Source organism: Falco peregrinus, chromosome 5 (assembly GCF_023634155.1).
Source record: "Falco peregrinus isolate bFalPer1 chromosome 5, bFalPer1.pri, whole genome shotgun sequence".
Taxonomy (NCBI): Eukaryota; Metazoa; Chordata; class Aves; order Falconiformes; family Falconidae; genus Falco; species Falco peregrinus.
Window position 1 is genome coordinate 100888370 of NC_073725.1, and position 19710 is coordinate 100908079.

Genomic DNA, 19710 nt, shown 5'->3' on the forward strand with positions numbered 1-19710 from the left:
AGAGGTAGAGGTTAGAGTCCCCAAGGAAATGGCTGGGGGCTAATGCATGGAATCACTTTGCAATTCAGACTTTCTAATAAGACTCTCACAATAAAGGCTCCTAAATCTCCCTGCCTTTTGATTGATAAAGTAGGAGTATCCCTGGGCAGAACGAGGACAGCGGCAAACCAGTTTTAAATTAAAGGGAAAGCAAGCTGAGCAAGGTGTGACCCAAAGAGGCGAGTGACAGCGTATAGGCAGCGTTTCTTCTCCAAGCCTCAGGGAATTTACTAGGCACTGTTCAAACACCCACTGCTGCATGCAGAGGCCCTGGAACAAGAGACACTGGCAACAATCATAATCACAACTTCATACTTTTTTGCACAGTACCTCCTAATGTAGCTGAGCCAGACAGACAAGAGGGACCAAGCAGAAGCTAAAATTACCGTTACAGCTGATGTTGCTTAAATGTCTAATTTTCACCATTATATGGCTTCAACTTTTGAAAAAAAAATGTTTCCCATAATTATTTCAAGGTTTTGGCCCAATTCCAGCGGAGGCTTTAATAGGACTCATTCTGACAAGATATAGGATATTGTCCCAATAGAGTCTCATTTGGATATAGGCCACCAGCAATTACCAATGAGCAGAGCTGTGCAAGATTAAAAGCACAGGCAGTATAATTTCTACCTTGTGTCCCAAGCTCTATGGATTTGTTACTCATCCAGCCTGTCCATCTGGGGAGCAAACAGCATGTACTCCTTGATGAGAAACTCTGGCCAGCCGACCAGCTGTGAAAAAAATAGATTACTCTTGTCATTTTTTTCTCCTAGGTAATTTGCTGGGAGTAAAAATATAATTTCTTTGAAGGTTTGCAGTTAAAGAAAGATCCAAGGGATGGGTCTTATTTATATTTAAAGTCCACCATGCTTATTTGCTAAATCCAATTTTGAAGATATATCACCGATGGAACAGTTTGCCCTGTCATTTGGGACCCTGAAAGAGGGAATTTCTATTATTCAGAGTACTGTCAAAAACACAATGGCTGTTAAAGGAAGAAGTTCTTATAAATGCACTACCACACTCTATGAGAGAAAACAGACATTATTAAAAAGATACTAATAAGACGATGGGGGGAGAAGTAAAAATCAGATGTTCCTGCTGCACCCAGGAAACCAAACAGACAGTCTTTTCTTATTCAAGAGGGTTTTGTGCAAAATTCTATGGTGGTTCTGAAATTTTAAGTTAACAGGTCAGTGACCTAGAACTCCTCTTAAAAGCCAGACTGCAAGTGGCGGACTAAACTAAAAAAAAATTTCGTATTATAATATGAAAATTATACTCTTTGGCTTATATTCAGTTGTAGTCACAAGACTATCAGATAGTAGCTCAGACGTCACGCTCACTTACAGATTTACTGCTTGAGCCTTAGAAGCAGAGGGTTTTGCTATAGCTTCCAAGACTTTCTCTAAAAGACATTACAAGAGGCCGTCAGAAACCCCTTCTTCCCTGTGACAGCATGGGAATCCAAGTAGGTCCAGATAGTATTGTAGGTTTTAAAGGTATACAAGAGATTTCTGCTCTGTGCTTTTTAGATCTTGTATCTGATGAGACGAGACTACTTAGATACACATGTAAGGCTACTCATCTTAAAACTTTAACACATTGTCCCAGCTACCAAGTGATTTTAGGAAGTTATTGGTGATTAGCCATCAGCAGGGACTTACTACTCAGCAGCTGCCCTAAACTATACCACCCAGTTGTTACGTATAGATTTAGGTCTATCAGTGCAAGAATCACCCTTTCAGGGACGCTGATTCTGTGTGCATAAATCATGTCATACAGACTTAAGAGCAGCAAATACAGCACAACCCCACACTACATCATGAGAAGTAAAAAGCTTTTATATCATCCTGTCATTCCTCACCACCTGCCACAGTTCTAAAATTAAAAAAGTTAATCCTATTACCTTTTTTATACCTGAAGGAATATGAAAATTGAAGAAAAGTACTCCAAAATAAAGCAAGTACTGTTCTCCTTGATGATTCCCCCATTATCTCTGCTCCACATGGTATAAATACCCTTCCTTTCCATGCATACTGCACTTTCTATACAATGTAATGGAAAGAGATGGATCTCAGTAATTATGAAGAGAGAGAAGCCACAACAGGAAAATCAGCACTTGCTGTGTGTAATGCAGCAATTGCTAACCTGACCTGACTGGCAGAGGTCATGCAGAAGGTGTGACTTTGGTGCTGTCTGATGCCTCTGACTTAAGCACCAAGCTCCCCCAGATAACTCAGAGCTAGTCAGAACAGCATCTTCAATGTTAAAAGGAGAGAGAACAGATGTGTGCCCCCCGATTGAGAAAAATCTCCGATAACAGCTGAGCTGTCAAAAGGAGATGATGGCAGCGAACCTGCACTACAAGCAACCGTACAGACTGCTTACCTCTATGATGTCAAAGACTGAATATCTCAGGGGATAGCACTTATCCAGCATATGCAGTACTGAAACAGAGACATGCTTCAGCAGAGATTATGTCAAAAAATTAAACTGCTTCTATTATTGTATTCAAAAATAACCATTGATGTAAGGAAATGAGAAACATGCAAAAAAGCAAAGTTTCTTATCTTGCCTTTAACATTTGCATATTTCAATTTACCATAAACAGTAACAACAAAATTCCTGGTGGCTTTGAGTACAGAACAAAGTCAGATGGACCAGTTCACCTTGTAAGACTCACCTAGTCTCGATTCAAGTACACTTTCAGCAGAAATACCAGTGAAAAACACCTTCTGATGACTTCATAGAAATTAGTAGTAAAAATTCTACCATTTTCAAACACTATTCACCCTAAACAGTTACACAATTCTTCTAGTTTTCCTGTATGTATGAAAGCAGCATGGATGCACCCAAAGATATCCATTGAAGTAGTCAAGTTCAACATTTGGCCTTTCTTCAGCAGAAAGAGTCCTTTCACAGCACCCATAGGAACAGAGTTCCACAAAACAGAACAAATCCTAAGGCTCCTTGCTTTATTTGCCTGAAACTCAGTCAGTTATAACAACCCACACTAAGTCATGTATAATCCATACATGATTTTAGGTACTGTTCCCAAAATGGAGGCCGATACTTATGTAAATCATGTCAATCAGGCTGAAGTCAGTGAGCTACACACTAACTAAGCTGATATGTTCCAGTGGAAAAATGCAAAGGCGGCATCAGTTACCTCAGCCTTTTCCTCATCCCTTTGCAGGAAAGTTCCCCCATTAAAGGATGGGGATTCTCCTTGGCCCTCCTTTTGTTGCTAATGTATTTGTAGAAACATTTTTTGTTACCTTTCGTGGCAGTGGCCAGCCCGCATTCTAGCTCGGCTCTCACCTTTCTAGTTTTCTCCCTGCATAACCTCACAACAATCCTTGTAGTCCTCTTGAGTTGCCTGCCCCCTCTTCCAAAGGCTGTAAACTTTCCTGTTGTTCCCTGAGCTCCAGCTCAAGCTCTGTCTTCCCCACCGGCTCATCTGTCGGCACACGGGACACCTGCCCCTGAGCCTTTAAGATTTCCTTCCTGAGGAACGTCCAGCCTGCCTGGGCTCCTTGGCCCTTCAGGGCTGCCTCCCAAGGGACTCTGTCAACCAGACCCCCCAACAAGCCAAAGTCTAAGGCAGCAGTTCTGCTGACCACCCTCCTTACTTCTCCAAGAATCAAAAACTCCTCGTGACCACTGATGGCCTTGAACCGTCACACTACCCACCAGCCCTCCCCTGCTCACAAACAGGTCCCACGGGCACCTTCCCGAGCTGGCTCCCTCACCAGCTGTCAGGACGGTCTCCCACACACCCCAGGGACCTCCTGGGCTGTTCCCTCCCTGCTGCGCTGTATCGCCAGCGGACATCGGGTAAGGTGAAGTCCCCCATGAGAACAAGGGCTAGTGACGGTGAGACTTCTCCCAGCTGCTTGTAGAATGTTTTGACTGACTATTTATACACACACACACACACCCATAATACACACAGAGGAATAAATATTTAAAATTACATATAAGCATATATGAAATATATGCATTTCCTACCCAATAACTCAAGTGTATGCTAATCAATTTATCATAAATAGAAGACTGAGACTATTTTCCATTCATGATATAGACTGCTGTGGTGAAGATTATAAAATACTGACTCAATATAGATTTCAGTGCAGTCAAAAGAAAATAAATGTATCTAGTAGTGAATATCTCCACCACAAAGCGGGTCTGACACTGGATTAGGAGCAATTTAAGCCTGAAAAATTAGTCTTTAACAGGCCTGTGCACAGAAGTAAGTTTCACATAATGAAGGCAACACGATTCAACTGCGTAAGGCTATGTTTTAAGTAAAACGGACAGAAGGCAATATGCCCAAAGCCTACAGTACTCTGCTGCTACATGAGATGGGAGATACTTAGCCAAATATTCTGCTGGCATATGTCTGTTGACTTGGAGTCTAGGCAGTCATATAGGTACAGAATCTGCCAACAATTAACTATATTCATACACATAGAAATACATTGACATGAATACGCATGCACACACATACAAACTTATTCCTCACTCAGTTTCCATATTAGTCATCTTGTGGGTACAAAAGGATACATGCTCATATTTTATACAGTACATTTGAAGTTTGAGCTACAAAAAGATTCCTGCATGTAAACGTATGGGTACATTTCCTCCGAGTGGAGAGGTATGTCAGGAGAATATGATTTCACAGCCAGATCTGTAGCAACCACCCCCGAGATAACCCCAGAGGCAGTTCCATGGCCAGCTGTTCAGAGCTCACAAAGAATTCAGGCAATAAGCCAGAGCCAAGCCCAGATGCTGCTGTTGGGAACTTTCCAAAGCTTTACATCTGGATGCCGCTTCTGCCAAATGCCCCATCTGCCTATGAGGTGATAAATTCCACCTCTCTGAGGACAAGTAGCAAGAGAACACAGCAGGGAAAGGGAGCATCAATGGCACCAAATTGATAAGACAGTTAACACTTGGTTGGAATTTAAGAAAGTATTTTCTCAGTATTGTCCTGCTCCACATTCCTATACCAGCCTTCCAAAGAAGGCCCAAAGTACTGCTTTTCCATAGCCCTCAGCTAGCGGGACACCAGCTATCCAGGAAACCTAAAGCAACAAGGCATATGCCAAGTGTGCAAGGACAAAACAAGCGGTTTGTGGTGTTTTTCCCACCAAGATATCAAGAGAAGGCTCAGATAAGTCTGAGGAGTATAAGGAGATGAAGACTGAGAATCAACGTAGAAGTATCAATATATGAGGCTGCCAAGGGGCAGGAGTGTCCTTGAGAAGGGCTATAGGTTTTAAAAAAAGATAGGCTGTTCAGGAGGAAGAATTAGTAATTCTAGAGGGAAAATGTAGTCCTTTATGCTCATGAACAGCAGGAAGGAAGAGAAAATTGCACAGGAACAAAATACATATCTACTAGTGGGGCAACACAACAGGTTTTTGCGACTGAGGACAGTATCTCAGCAGCCAAAGAGGAAGAATACAGTCTGTGAGAAGTCACAGAGGACATTCTGTATCTGGAACTGTACAGCAAAGAGATATAAAAAAAAATACCGTGGAAACAGTTTTACATGCTTTAGGGTTTCTATTGCACCCCTTTTTGGCACATCCTCCTCCAAAACTGGCAGTAGCTCAAATCCCTCTGAATTTCACAGATTTGTCAGCTCTTCTCGCACACTGAATTGCGGAAAACTCAGCTTGGGGTGGGATCCTAAGTGAAAGAGCTTCCCTGAAAAAAATCCATAGCATTATATAGCTCAAAGCCTTTGTAGCATCACTATTGTTAGCAGCAACGGTTTGTACATCAGCCTAGAAAACTGCAATTACTTTTCAATAGGGCTAAGCATTTGAGGAAGGCTTACATGGCATCCATGCTTAAAAAGGAATTAAGGGCCAAACTAGAAAACAACAGAGCTGTAGCACAGGCAAAGATCCTAAACTCCGTGGTAAGGCAAAGAACAGAAGACTATTCGAACAGGCTGCACAGTGAGTGGTCCAAGAGGATTTCTAAAGGGAAGGTCAAGCTCAGCAAAAAGCTTTTGTGAGCACAACAATGAAAAGCTGTCGGGACTGAAGCTAGAAATACAAGGTACTTGACTCTACGAATGCTTCTTATACATGTATTATATAACACTAGTATATAAAGATGAATAAGTATGGCTATGATGGTACAATTCATAGACAGGAAAATGAGCTCAGTACTACGTCTAAGGTCAGTGATTAGTAATAGATGGGTTCAATTTGGAAAGGAGAGAGAGAGAGAGATAAGTGACTTGTGTTGTAATCCAGCTTAGTGCAGGGCCCAATTAACAAGTAGGGCACAACAGCACTGTGGAGGAGGCAATGGAGTTTACTTCTTGCCTATACATTCATAGTTGCCTGAAGCATCTATCAGTCCTGGAAAAACATCACAAAAGAAGCTGTAGATTTAAAAAAAAAAAAAACAACAAAAAAGTAAATGGCAAGCCAGTGACACATACACAGTGATAATTTGATGTTAAATATCACAGAGAACTGCTCACCTGGCTCGAGGTGAACATGCTTTAGCAGGGGGTTGGACTGGATGGTCTCCAGAGGTCCTTTCCAATCTCAACCATTCTGTGATAATACTGCTTATAAGCTAATCGACTTAATAATCCTTTGTGCAAGGTACCATGCAAACAGAATAAATATCATCCCCTGCTCCAAAGGCCTTACAACTGTGAAACAAAATAGAAAATACACGATACAGTGGGATCAAGATTTCAAGAAGGTATAAGCCTAAGAGCAAACATGCGAAAGATATCACAGTGAAAGTGGTCCAGAGAACAAAGGTGAACAAAAACTGAAAACCAAACAAGGGTCTGGCAGGCAGAAGTTATGGAAGCAAGCAAGGCTGAGATCAAATGCACATGAGCAAGCCAACCTCCTCAGAATGTTCCTGCAGAAAGGCTAAAAAAGGTTCTAAAGACAGGAGCTAGAACAACAGAAGGAAATATAGATAGACATGTATAAGTATACACGTATGTATGTGTATATAGACATATACAAACAGATTAAAAGGATTTGACTTTCCTGGAGACAAGCAGAGCTGTGAGCTCACAGAGGCTGCGGGGTAGGATCGTGAAGAGCAACTGTATATGTGATCCTTCAGCTGACCAACTCCCAGCAAAGCCGAACTCTCACAAACTGCCCCACAGGTTGCTGCATGGGAACACTCACCTCAGCCTTGTTCTGTGCAAGTGCCTGCTGAAAGTTGTGGGCTGCCTGTAGCTGATGGTATCTCCCCCACATCAGCCAGCTCTCCCTCCCTTTCTGCATGTACACACACTATTTGTCTTTTCTGTCAACACACACATTTGATCTAGTGGAAAGAGACAAGAACTTGCCCAGCAGGCACCATGGAAGAAACGAAGAGTGTCTCAGGTCAAACCTGATAATTCTAATAAAAAAAAATATTTTTTCCTTAAAAATGGCACAGAAACCAACCCACAACTACACAGAATAAAATATGCCCATTTAAGTTAAACTGAGGCTTTGAACAGCAATGTAAAAAGTCTTACCTCTGTGGGATTAGCTCTGGGTTCTCCCCCAGAAAAGGATTTAGGAGTTTTGTTCACCCATCAGAAGTCTGTTTTTTTTTAATCAGTTGTAATGCCCCAAGGAAGGTGTATGCAGAGAGACTGATGACACATCCAGTAGCACCAATCATATCTTTACTCTGAATTACTTATTAGCAGCATGCTGCAATGCTATTTACCTTTGTCCAGTATTCATTAAGATTGCACAGCACAGAGCATGGCACCAGCTTTAATTCTAGCAAGGATGATTTCTTTAAACACACTAGACATCTATACATTTATGCAGCTTGACCTTTCATACAAAACTGCTACCTTTTCCTAGAGAAGTATTAGAAAGATCTAATGAGAAACCAGCTGGGCTTGAGGTTTGCAGCTGGATGCAGGGCACATGGTTGATGGCAGAAATGGGGTTTGTGTCCCTTGCCCCATGTTCACCTCATAACTACAACAAAAAGGAAATGTTGTGAGTATTAAGGGCTCCCTGGTGAAAATAAATAAGATGCTTACTGCATCTTTGTGAGACTGCTGCTATTGTGATGTTAGATGAATGTTCAAACTCCCAAATACATACCTGGTTATAGTACCCTACACACCTTAAAGATTACCTGGCGTTTCTGCAATACTTTTGACTAATACTCTGTACAATTCAGCTTCGCAATGCAGTAACCTAGGGGAGCAAGAAAAGAACTGGACTTTCAGCACAGAATTTGATACAGCTGCATTCCCTCAAGTCCTTTTGGTTTGAGGGACTACTATGGGAGATTTTTGGTCCTGATTGGTGCTAATGACCTGCACTGTCTTCCAGTGTTGAAAGGCAAAGACTTAACGCACATCAGTAAAAAAATCAAAATGTTTCACAAGTAGGCAACAGCACAGCATGTTGCCAAAAAAGCAGAGCTGCTTACTGCCATGGCTGGAACGCATTTCTGCAAAGGACTGAGCACCACTTAGATTTAACGGAAGAGCAATGCTGCATTTCTGTATATCAGCCAGTGTAAGATTAACGCCTTCTGATGTGAGACTACTGCACACCAGAGAGAACTGACTGACAGAAGCATTAACTAATGTTTGTAACATGATGTTTTTACAAACAGCATCCTCATATCTTTTTAACCAAGGGCTCCTATAAAGCAGTAGGCAACACCACATGTCATTTTAATAAGCCTCTAAAACCTAAATTCCAAGATCTAGCCCTTCGAGCACACAGGTATACATTTGTGTGCATATACACATATACTCTGAAATGTCTTTTAAGATGAGTGCTTATAATTACCGGTAAGGAATTGCACAAACTAAGAATAATTATTGCTTTTTAATGGAAAACAGCAGCACTGTGGAATTAAGAGTTTTCCAAGTTGTAGTGAAATTATTTGTGGCCCTAAAGGTACTCCAGAGAACTCCGCTTTATTTATGTCATTTTATAGCAGGGTACACCAAGTTGGTACCTGCCTCATTGCCAACCAGTAGTCATGTCAATTTACAGCAAACTCAAATACAGCTTACAAGCGGGAAGCCCAAACTGCAGCTTTGATTTGTCCTTTACTGTAAAAAGTGAAATTGAGCCATTTTGGGGTTAGAGATGAAAGAAAACAATGTGCTTGTAGACTCAGGCTCGTTTCTAAGCAAAAGCAAAAACGAACAACAAAATTAGTATTCTGAAGCCTGTGGTGAACTCTGAGCTGGAGACTTCTCATTTATCCATTGCTGCTTTGCAAAACTTAAGACATGTGCCCAGCTTCACCAAGACTAAAATCAAAACTATTTCTGCTTTTCCTCATCACTAATGCAGATTAATTCATTAAGAACTAAGCAAAGACCATCAATCTAGCTTCTAGGTAATCAATAATAAAGTCCTATAGATTCAGACCAACTCATCTCTATTTTCACTGGAAAACAATTAGCGGGTTGAGTGTTATTAGAGTTTATTGGACCAATTCCAACAGAGATGTAATGAATGGAATTAAACTGATTTAATTAACACCTGCATATCAGAAGACATACAGAACAGGCCCGGCCAGAAATCTACAAGAACTGTGATCCCCATCTGAATCCTCTCTTCAAGCTGCTCTCTGGAAAAAGAGAAGACAGCCCTGCTCTCTTGACTGCAGTCTCTGTCCCATTATTTCACTCTGCAGCTCCCCCTTGATCAGGGGCAGCCTGGGAGGCTCTGCAGAAGTCAGACCATAAAGAAAGGTCCCTTTGCTGTACTCTTATTTACAACAGGCAGAGAAGTAATATGAAAACACAGCCAGTCAGATCAGTCTCACATGACAGCATGCAACCCTGATACAGTTTGTTCTACCGACTACTGTCCAGGCCCTGTGGAGTAGAGTCAATGTTGGAAAAAGTTTAAGTTTTTTATCAAATCCTTCCCTCTCCTTATGGATTTATAATAGAAACAAGTAGATCACTAAATTGTTGTAGTACTATTTTGCATCCACTGTTATAGCAACCTGAACTCTGTGAGAGCTGCAGACCCCAAGACAAACCACACAAGGATTCCAACATAAATTACAGCAGAAAGGAGAACTCTCACACCAGCAAGCCCACACCCTTGCTTGTGGGACATTGCTTCAGTTCTATACATTTAAAGTGTCATCTTCCCATCTTCGTTCATATTTTTGCAGGTACATTCTCTGTGTTTCAGCCAGATGATTTTGTTTTGGCATTAATTTCTCACTCACATCCCGCTGTCTTTTTTTTGTTTGCACATTAATAATAAAGCAGGGTTAAAAAAAAATAATGAAGGTTCATTTGACAGCAATGCATTCATTCTTTTTAAACTCAAACACTGACAACAGCTCAAGCAGCTACCTCGTATCACCAGGTTCCAGCAGACTAATGGAAGGACTGATAACCAGCCCACAAATAATTCTATGCCTGTGAACACATTAAATACAGGGTGTGTTTCTCTTCTGTGCAAAAGAATCTCTGTATTAGCACCCTGTTTCTCCTTAAGACTTTTCTACTGCTGCTTTTATGTTTCACTTATAGTGGGAAGAAAAAATTAACAGATTTCTGTTCATCTTTCTCTCTATAGCCACAGTTCAGAAGTGACAATAGAGCAGGTAATATGTTTGACCTTGTGGGAGTGGTGGGGGCCTCAGGGCACCATGCTCTTGTGCTCTCTTCCTTTCTTTGGGACCCTGCAAGTGATGGACAGAGGATTATGAGGAGATGAAAAGATTCCTTTTAAGTTGCTGTTGAAATTAACTGATCAGACTCTATCATCTGCAGGGTCCTGCTCTTCCTTTTCTTCTACTCTCCCTGCTGTGGGAACGAAACTCTGCAAAGAGCGCAAAAGTGTCACTCAATTCAACTAAAAGAAGTTCTGTGAAATGGCAAGCTGTTAATGTACATACTAAAGATCATCTCCCATTGTGCTTGTCAACCAGTTTGCCAATCATTTAAGCTAACATTATCTTTTTGCTTTATCTTAAAAGTCTGTGAGTTGCCATGACAAGCCTAGGAAAAAAATTTTAAACACTCCTTCATCTGGAGGATAATTGATGACATGGTAACTGGCCTTTACAGACCCAAGTTTAACAATTCCTGTCCATCTCAAGTCAGCAAGGTATGGATGCTTGGGGAAAAAGCTCTTCAGAATTCAGACGAAATCTGGATACAAAAGAACAGTTAAGGAAGTCTTCAGAAGTTTGTATCGAGGATACCCTCCAGCAATGAGCAATACCTGCAAGGCTACTGGAGTAGAAGACAAACCTAAGGACAACATTCCCAAGTAACTCATTTGGACAATAACCAAACTTACGTCACATCAGTTGCAGAAAGAAGTTAAGAGGGACAGACAAGTTCTCCAGTATCAAAAAAGCAGCAGACAAATATCACAAATCAAGACTGTCAATGTCCTGTGTGAGGGTTGTCACCTTTAGGTGAAACTCCTAAAATAATGGAGTCCTGACCTTGTATTAGGGTATGCAGGAAAGACTCAACACCTCATCAGCCATAAGTTAAGTGGTGGCATTGGAAGTCTTTTGGTTAAGCCAGTAATGCCTCAAGGAGATGCTTATGATAGAGAAGTAGTTTCAGGGTGGAACAGTAAGTGTCATTTTCTGCAGGTAAGGGGCAGAGGGGAGAGGGAACAAGAGAAAAAACAGCTGATGAGCTAGGTATCTCTGTAGAAAAGCTTTATTGCTACAATTTATTTTTTTAAAAATCTCAAGATCACCATTAGAAACACATGCTTCCCATGCAAAGCTGCAATCCAGCATAAATCTGGTGAAGACTATGGTCAGATCAATACTCATTTAGATTGTAAAAAGGTGTCACGGCCTAGAAAGCTCTAAAATTACAACTGTTGTCAATAGAGGAAGGTCCATTTGCAGACTCTTAGATTACATTACCTAGTATCTGATAGCAAAAATGTTTATAAGAGCAGTCTACAGTGTTTGGGAACTTCTGCTATTTTTATATTAAATTTGACAGGTGAGCTACAATACTTCAACATGTGCATGTACAGTGTTTGTGCAAAGTGCTTTTGACCTGAGAGGATTTTAGGACACTGAAAATTCTCTTCTTCTGCATATGTACATATGCAACACTACCTGGGAATGCACAGGCACCATAGCTTTGAAAATGCCAGGACCCCTTTGTAGCAAAGGCAGAAATTTTCTACTCGGAGCTACTAGCTCTTTAGAGAATACCTTCCTTTAAATTATCTCTTCTTCCATTCATCAAGATCATTAATTGCATGTGTATTTGCAGTGCTGTCTCTGACAGGTGTCACATATCTTTGCCCAACTCATTTGATTAATTGCCTCCAAAGCATGCCTCTGGCTAGGGGGCATGCCACCTTTTACTACAATCCCTGCCAGTCACCAGCAATTTATTTGTCACATGTACCATACACAGCCCTAGCTAAGAACACCAAGGATCCATGCTACCGTGCCCATCTCATTCAATTAATTGCTTCAGTGGCAAGCCCTTGGCCAGGACAAATTTGGATAACTGCAGTGTTAAATGACCCATGCAAACGTTTTCCACATATATACTAAATTCATTTACTGAATTTACCACTCGCCCATTTTCTGCCACCATACACCCCAGTCCTTGTCACTCATTTGAAGGTTAAATATCACATGTACAGGCTTGGCTCAGACTGTCTGCCTTTTGCCCCATGTTTCTGGGGCTAGGGTATGTTAGGTAAGATACTGTTCTTTCCAGATCTGAAGAATCCATTAGTTGGAAAGCATCAGCATTAAGAAGCCTGATGGTATAAGATTTATATTACGTCAAATCTATACTTTGTGGAATTTACCTACATCTCCTGCTGTTTCACAATACCCAGCTACCTGAAGCTTACACCAGGTACACAATGACCAAGAACTTATCCTTGCACAATCTAAAGATTGGCAAAAGCCAGGAAGAGGAGCTCCAAGACTCCCAGCTCAATAAACAGCACATGTCATTCAGGCCAATAGAAGTATTAGGTCAGAGTATACATGTCCATGAACTCTGATAAAAGAGATAGACACTATAACTGCAGTTGTGACCAATGCCTATGCAACGTGAAACAGGTACAGGCATGACATTAGGGAAAGAACATACTGCTGCAGGTTCATAGATACAGAAGATATCGGATGAGATCCCTTCAGCAGAGCCCCAACTTCACAAAATCAGCGGGAGTTCTGCAACTGCCATTAACTGCAGCAGGATTCCATCTTACTCTCACACTCTTAACTGATTTTACAAAGTCAGAATTGCAACCGGTACACATCACTTCTAATTTCTTCATAATGATTCATAACTAAACTCTCCCTCCCTCAAAAGTTAACCAGTAATGAAAAAATGTCATGAAAACTGCATTATAAATGTGTCTGATAAACAGTTCAGCCTGACTGCCAGTGATTATGAGTTCATAACACATTACTCTAACTTCAATCTGTACATTAGAGTCAGACAAAACCATCTCAAGTATTAGCGTAAGTAATTGATGGGGCAGGAAGTAACATTTCAGAAAAGAAACAACACTGGGAAAATCCTGCTGGTCTGGCAGATGCTGCGTATGAACCCTTCATATGTGACAGTTACTCACACTGCATCTCATCAGTCATGAAAGCACACATGCTGTCCTCAGTCTGAATCAGGTAGAAGCTACACGGCGAGCCGTTATCCTCCAGGTTCACAAAATTGCACGAAAACTCAAAAATACCCTGGCCATTCTTCATTTAAGAGTCACACACACAGCCACGTGTGCACAGCAGATTTATACACCAGTTAAGCAACTGCTGTTCATTCTGGATGCAGGACCATGCTCAGACTAACTACTGCAGTATAGCTGTATGCATTGGGAATGATACTATGATTTCTCTGGATATCAGCCACATTTATGGAGCCTTATTTATTGATCTAGCAAAGGTTTCTGATACAGTTGACCGCACATTTTTGTTACAGCAATTTAAGCGTGACACAGATTTTACTGTAGCTTGGTTTAGCAGCAATATAATTGGTCACTGGGTATTATGGGGAAGCTGGCATTGCAACAGCTCTGCTGTATCTGTGCTGCAAAGAAAGGACATTCTATCCCCCCCAACCGTTGGCCTAGCATCTTTTCAGAGCATGGCACATTCACTTGCCACAACCTGCATGGATTCCCCTGCAAAGTTTGCAATAAACACCATCACTCACATTCTTTGAGAAAAACCTTGCAGCCTGGGCAGACAAAGAGACAACAAAAAATTTAAATACCCTCTTAAATACTCTCTTTGCTCCTCTGATCTGAGCAACCTCAGGACTCAGGCCCACAGTATAATCTTCCTGACTTTCCCCCTATGCTGCAAGATCACCCAGTATTTAGTATTGTTGTCTCTCTAAGCCTTAGCCTAGCAGATATCCAATTCCAAGGCTTGCAGAGGAATGTACGAAATCCCCTACAAACTGAAGCAAGTGCTCTTACTTCTGGTGACAGCAGTCTATGTTGATATGTATGTTGTTTTGAAAAAGTACATAGAAAAAGTGAAAGAGTTAATTCTGTCAAAAGAAGCATTTCTTGCTTTTACTGTGTTTCTCATCTACCTCCAAAAGAACGGTAATACACAAGAGAATCTCAATTACAGAAAATCTGCATAGTATAAAATTAGTTTCTAGGTAATATAGCAGTTCTGGTCTCAGAAGGCTAGTAAGCTGCATGCAGAAGGAAGAAGCCATGGCAGCTTCATTACAACTCCAGCATCTGTGCAAACATGAAAGTCACCATTGCTGGGCACCATAAAACACCAGAGGTCTTAATAAAGAACATGGCTTGAACCTGCTACTCAGCCTGAAAATGGAAGGTAAGGAGCAAACCTGTGAATATTTCTGGGCAGGCCCTTTATCCACAAGGCACAGTAAGAGAAAGCAGACCTTTATTTTCCTCAGTACTCAGCTCAACATTTGAAAAATTACTGTATCAGCTCTTTCATTTTAGGGGCTTACCTGATCACCTACCAGCTCTAACAAAGAATTTATTTTCCTCCCAGCTGAGCAGATGTACTTGAGTTCTTAAGATTCCTCTACCTCCAGTCCTAAAGCATCAGAGATCAGCTGTAGTATGTAGGATGTGGTAAACAGAATTTTCTTCCTCAGGCACCCACATGTTCCTGGGTGCTGCCAGCACAAGTGGGACGCATACCCCTCTTACTCTCCCTGTGTCTCAGATGACACACATCTGCTTTTTCCAAAGGCTAAACACTTAAGTCTAACTAAAATCACTGGGCTGAAAGTGCAGACACATCAGGAAAAGGTACTAGTACAGAGTTTACTTAATACTTAAGATGATACAGTGCCCTCATTATCACCTTTAACCCTACAATGACAGTATCTTAATAAGCATGCATAGCAGATTAAACTTGAGGCTCAGCAGAAAATACCATGGCATCTGTAAACTGAGCAGTTAACTCACATTTTCCTGTGGAATATAAACTAAATTGGACTTTGAATGCTATATAGCACTCCAAGATTATGGCTCAGATTGTCTTCCCCTAAAATTCCTTAGCCAAAGGGATGAATTGTCCAAAAAGCCTCTCACTGGAGGAAGGCAGAAAATCTGCCTCCACAAAGCCAAAAATATAGGGAAGTGACCTCTTATCCCAACAGATCCTGGAGTCCATAGCACAGTTCCTTGATGAAACTTCAGACACGGCAATTTATAAGTGTTACAGCATTAACGTGTAAAGCTAAAGAACTTCTGGCCACATGTGTTTTTCCCCATGAAAACAGCTGCTTGCTTGATTCCATACAGTCAAAGTCGCTGCATTTTCCACTCTACAGTATGTTTTGTTCCTATTCCAGTTCATCTAGGATGTTATTTCCATACCTTACATGAAACAGTGAAGCTGATCTCCCCTTTACATTCTAATTAAAGATACTGGAATGCATTCCCTGTACACTTACACAAAAAATGGCTTAGGTCTTATTCCAAATTGTATGTACTTATTGAAATGGGATCCAAAAATGGATAGAACTTGAGATCACACATTTATATTAATTTTAATGTTCTCAAGATTAGTCAGAATTTTTTAAGCAAATCATTCATTTACTTGGATCCCTGTTTCACATTAGAGAGGGTGGTTGTACCCAGATTTAAAATCAATTTTGGAGTCTTTTTCTACTGAGAATTAAGCTTGATGATTAAAGGGACTTCATGTTAATTTCAATAAAATTTCGCTTCCCTTTTCATTCACTATTTTATCAATTCAGTAAGAGAATTTGGCAGTCTCAGAGCTCAGCTCTTGACATCTAACACGACAGTTTCTTGGTAGGCTGTTCTCCCTTTCACATTGACTATGATAGAGGACTTTAGCAATGGTCTCTCTCCCCTTTGACACTAACCTGCTGAAAGATTCCTAATGTCCTCCTTCCACCTCACTGTTCTCACTCAATATATTTTGACAAAAGATCAGAAAGGTGAATGACCACAACATCCCCCTGGCTACTGTGGGTTACCCTCGTAGCTGCTAAAGAGAACAAATACAAATCACAGTCTATGCGCAAAAGCAAAGAATAACTCACAGGCAGCATTGCTGGTGCCTTAAGAAAGCTTTTCACACAATAATGAAAATCCTGCATACCACTAGACAACATAAGAGAACAACAAACCAACTGTAAATTTCAGCCCCAAGCTACAGCAACTGTTAGCAGAGTCTGAATTACGATAGCCCTGGAAGTTCCAACCTAAAAAAAAAAAAAAAATCACACAAGAAAGGGCAGGAAATGGCTCCAGGGTCACCAGACCCATTCCCTACCCCCAGACAGCAACAACATGCCTAGTTGTTTCACCAAAGTGTTTGTCTTGCCTGTTCAATAACCCTGCCCCACTCTGGGTCTGCACAGCCAAAAAAAGAACAGTCCCTGCACCACAGCAGTTAATAGCCAAGAACAACAAGAACAGAAGGCAGCAGAATTCGTTCTTCCCTTGTTACTGATGGGAAAGAGGGGCTGGCCCAAGGTCTAGCCTCAAATACTTGAGATAAACAGTTGTCCCAGCACAAGGGACAAAGCTATCCTTCCAGTGAGATGATAACCCAAAATACAGCCCTGCACACCAGACCCACACGCTCTGCGTGCACTTAACAGCCTCCAACTTCAATGTTCCCACAAGAGTCTGGCTGGGACCTGGGCTTCGTTCAAAAAGCACTGGCCCTCCAAGTGCTTCATCAAACCAGGTGCACAACTTAAATACAGAGCCAAGACTGATGAAGCAGAAATATAAGGAGATCTGGGAAGTCCCAGGGAATGACTAGAAAGACTGGTCCAGAAAGCAAAAGCTCCAAAGGCTTTTCACCTAGCTGGGGCAGGAGAACTGAAAAGAGATGGGCATCAACACAGGAGTGTAAAGCAGTTTGGCCTTATACACAGAGGGATGAGCTAACAGCCTTTCAAAAGAACGTATATTTCTCCCTAACGTAACACCAATCAGCTCTGTGATGCAAGGCCAGTAACCTCCCCAGGCAGCACCCTTCCCTTCCCCAATCCTTACTGGCTTCATCAGGAATTCCTCCAGGAAGGAACGGTCTCCCAGTACACACGTACTCAGTACTCCACACCAGGATGTCATGGGCTCAGCTGGGACCTCTGCTCCCTTTTCTCATGCAACAAATCCGAACAAAAAATAAAGATGAGCAGTGACTGCTTTTGACAGAATAGAGAAATTTTCTTTACACTGTGGTAATAGTAACATTCCATTTATTTTCTTGGCATATTGCTTAAAGATTAGATTTTGCTAATTATAAGATAAATATTCGCAAAGACCCAAAATTTCATTTTATCTTCCCTTAAAAAAAAAATCCCTTCAATAAAAACTGATGGATTTTTAAATAGTCTTTGTCACTGTGAGTTCCATTCTCATCAAGTACACTTGCCAAGTGCATAAAATTTGTCCAGTTCCAAACACAATACCAGCTTTGCAGTCAAAGTACTCAAGGTCAAGCCAGAGGTCAAATAGCTCAACAAATGGTGAGGGCTGAAAACACACCCTTAGCCCCATGATCCCTTCCACAGTATCTTATTTCTGCACCACCTCATCCTCTTTGCTCAGTATGTGGATTCAGCTACATAACTGACATAGTAAAAATAGCCATGGACAGGATGTAGGTATCTCAAATCTGTTGCAAGTCTCTCCCTCATCCCTTTTTGAAGTAAATCTATCAAGATCCTTCTCTCTGTAGAACATGGAATTTTTTCCCCCTCAGGAGATGGGGTAGATTTAAGACCCAACATCTAATGATTTAGCAGAGCCAGGAGAAGAAGCTGTTCAGCAGCAGAAAGGGAAGAATTTTAACTTTTTATTCTGACAAGCACAACATTTGCTTCTTCCATAAATGTTCGCAAGAAAAGCGTGCCTAGAAAAGAGATCTGAAGTAATTTTTTTAGAGAACTTTATGCTCCCAATGAGCCCTGTGCCTTTGGCCTCATGCCAGCACTGAAGGATTACAGTGGATTCCAGCCATTCATTCTTCACCACATATATCTCAAATTCATCAGATAGGAGTGGTTTGTTCTTCCTGCTTCCAATGGAAATTGCCAAGCAACAGCAACACATGAAATGTTTTTGCTTAGGATGAGGACAGGCTTCGTCATGGCAAATAGTTTCTTTAGCCCTACTACCTCTGGTCACGGACCTCTTACACCAGTGCTCACCTTTCTTCCCAGGGTGTGGATTAACTGGTATCTCAGAAACAAGAGCACCCGGGCCTCAGCCTTTGGTTGGTTATTCCCCAGGCTTCATCCCATGTCTTCTCAGCACCCATTTCACTTGCCAAGGGAGCTGCTTCCTCTGTTCCTCATCCTCTCTCACAGCAAATAGGCAGAAGCTGCCAAGGGTTAACAACAGGCCAATGCTATTCTCTGGTTCAACAGGCAGGTTCTTGGAATCTCCTTTTAATAGGAAGGTGCAGACGAAGTTGTTCTCTCCCCTCTTCTCTCAGTTCTGCTTTGCCCAAGACCTAACATCCTTGTAGTCATCACATTCAAACTACAGGGCCCTTCCTTCTCTCTTACAGAATACCGTGGCCTAACCTAATGTCCCAGGGAACTACCAGGCAAGAAACCAACCAGGTCTCTCAAACAGCAGTACAACACCCTCCACATACCCATCAATGTACCCTTAGACAGTTCTGCTCCTTAAGATGAAATCTAGAGGATGCTATGCTGACCTACTACTCAGTCCTACTCTAAAATTCTCACTCAGGCTGAAAAAAAAAAGGGTATAGAAACCATGTTGCCCGATCCTTTAGGTAAGCAATGATTCTTGTATTGCTGTCAGCAGTTTGATTAACGTGGTTACTGCTTAGTACAGACTCCAGAGCTCCTTTAGAGAGATATGTAGGTGAAAGGTTTGTCTGAGGAACCCACTGGAAGCAGTCTGGGTTTAAAAAACAGTTTAACATACTAATGTGACCATTAAATGCACAGAAGCTTACGGCTTCATTGCGGTTGTAATGCAGAGGTGCTAGAGACCACCTTCAGTCTAACAAAAATACGAAAATTCTTTGCATTCATCTAGGGTTTTTTTGCTGAGCCCAAGCTGAGGCCAACAGTATATTTTTCATGGTACAGGGTTCTTAAGATGCCTCTGAAGCTTTTATCAGATATTTCAGCACACAGTTATTGAGCACAGGTGCCAAAGC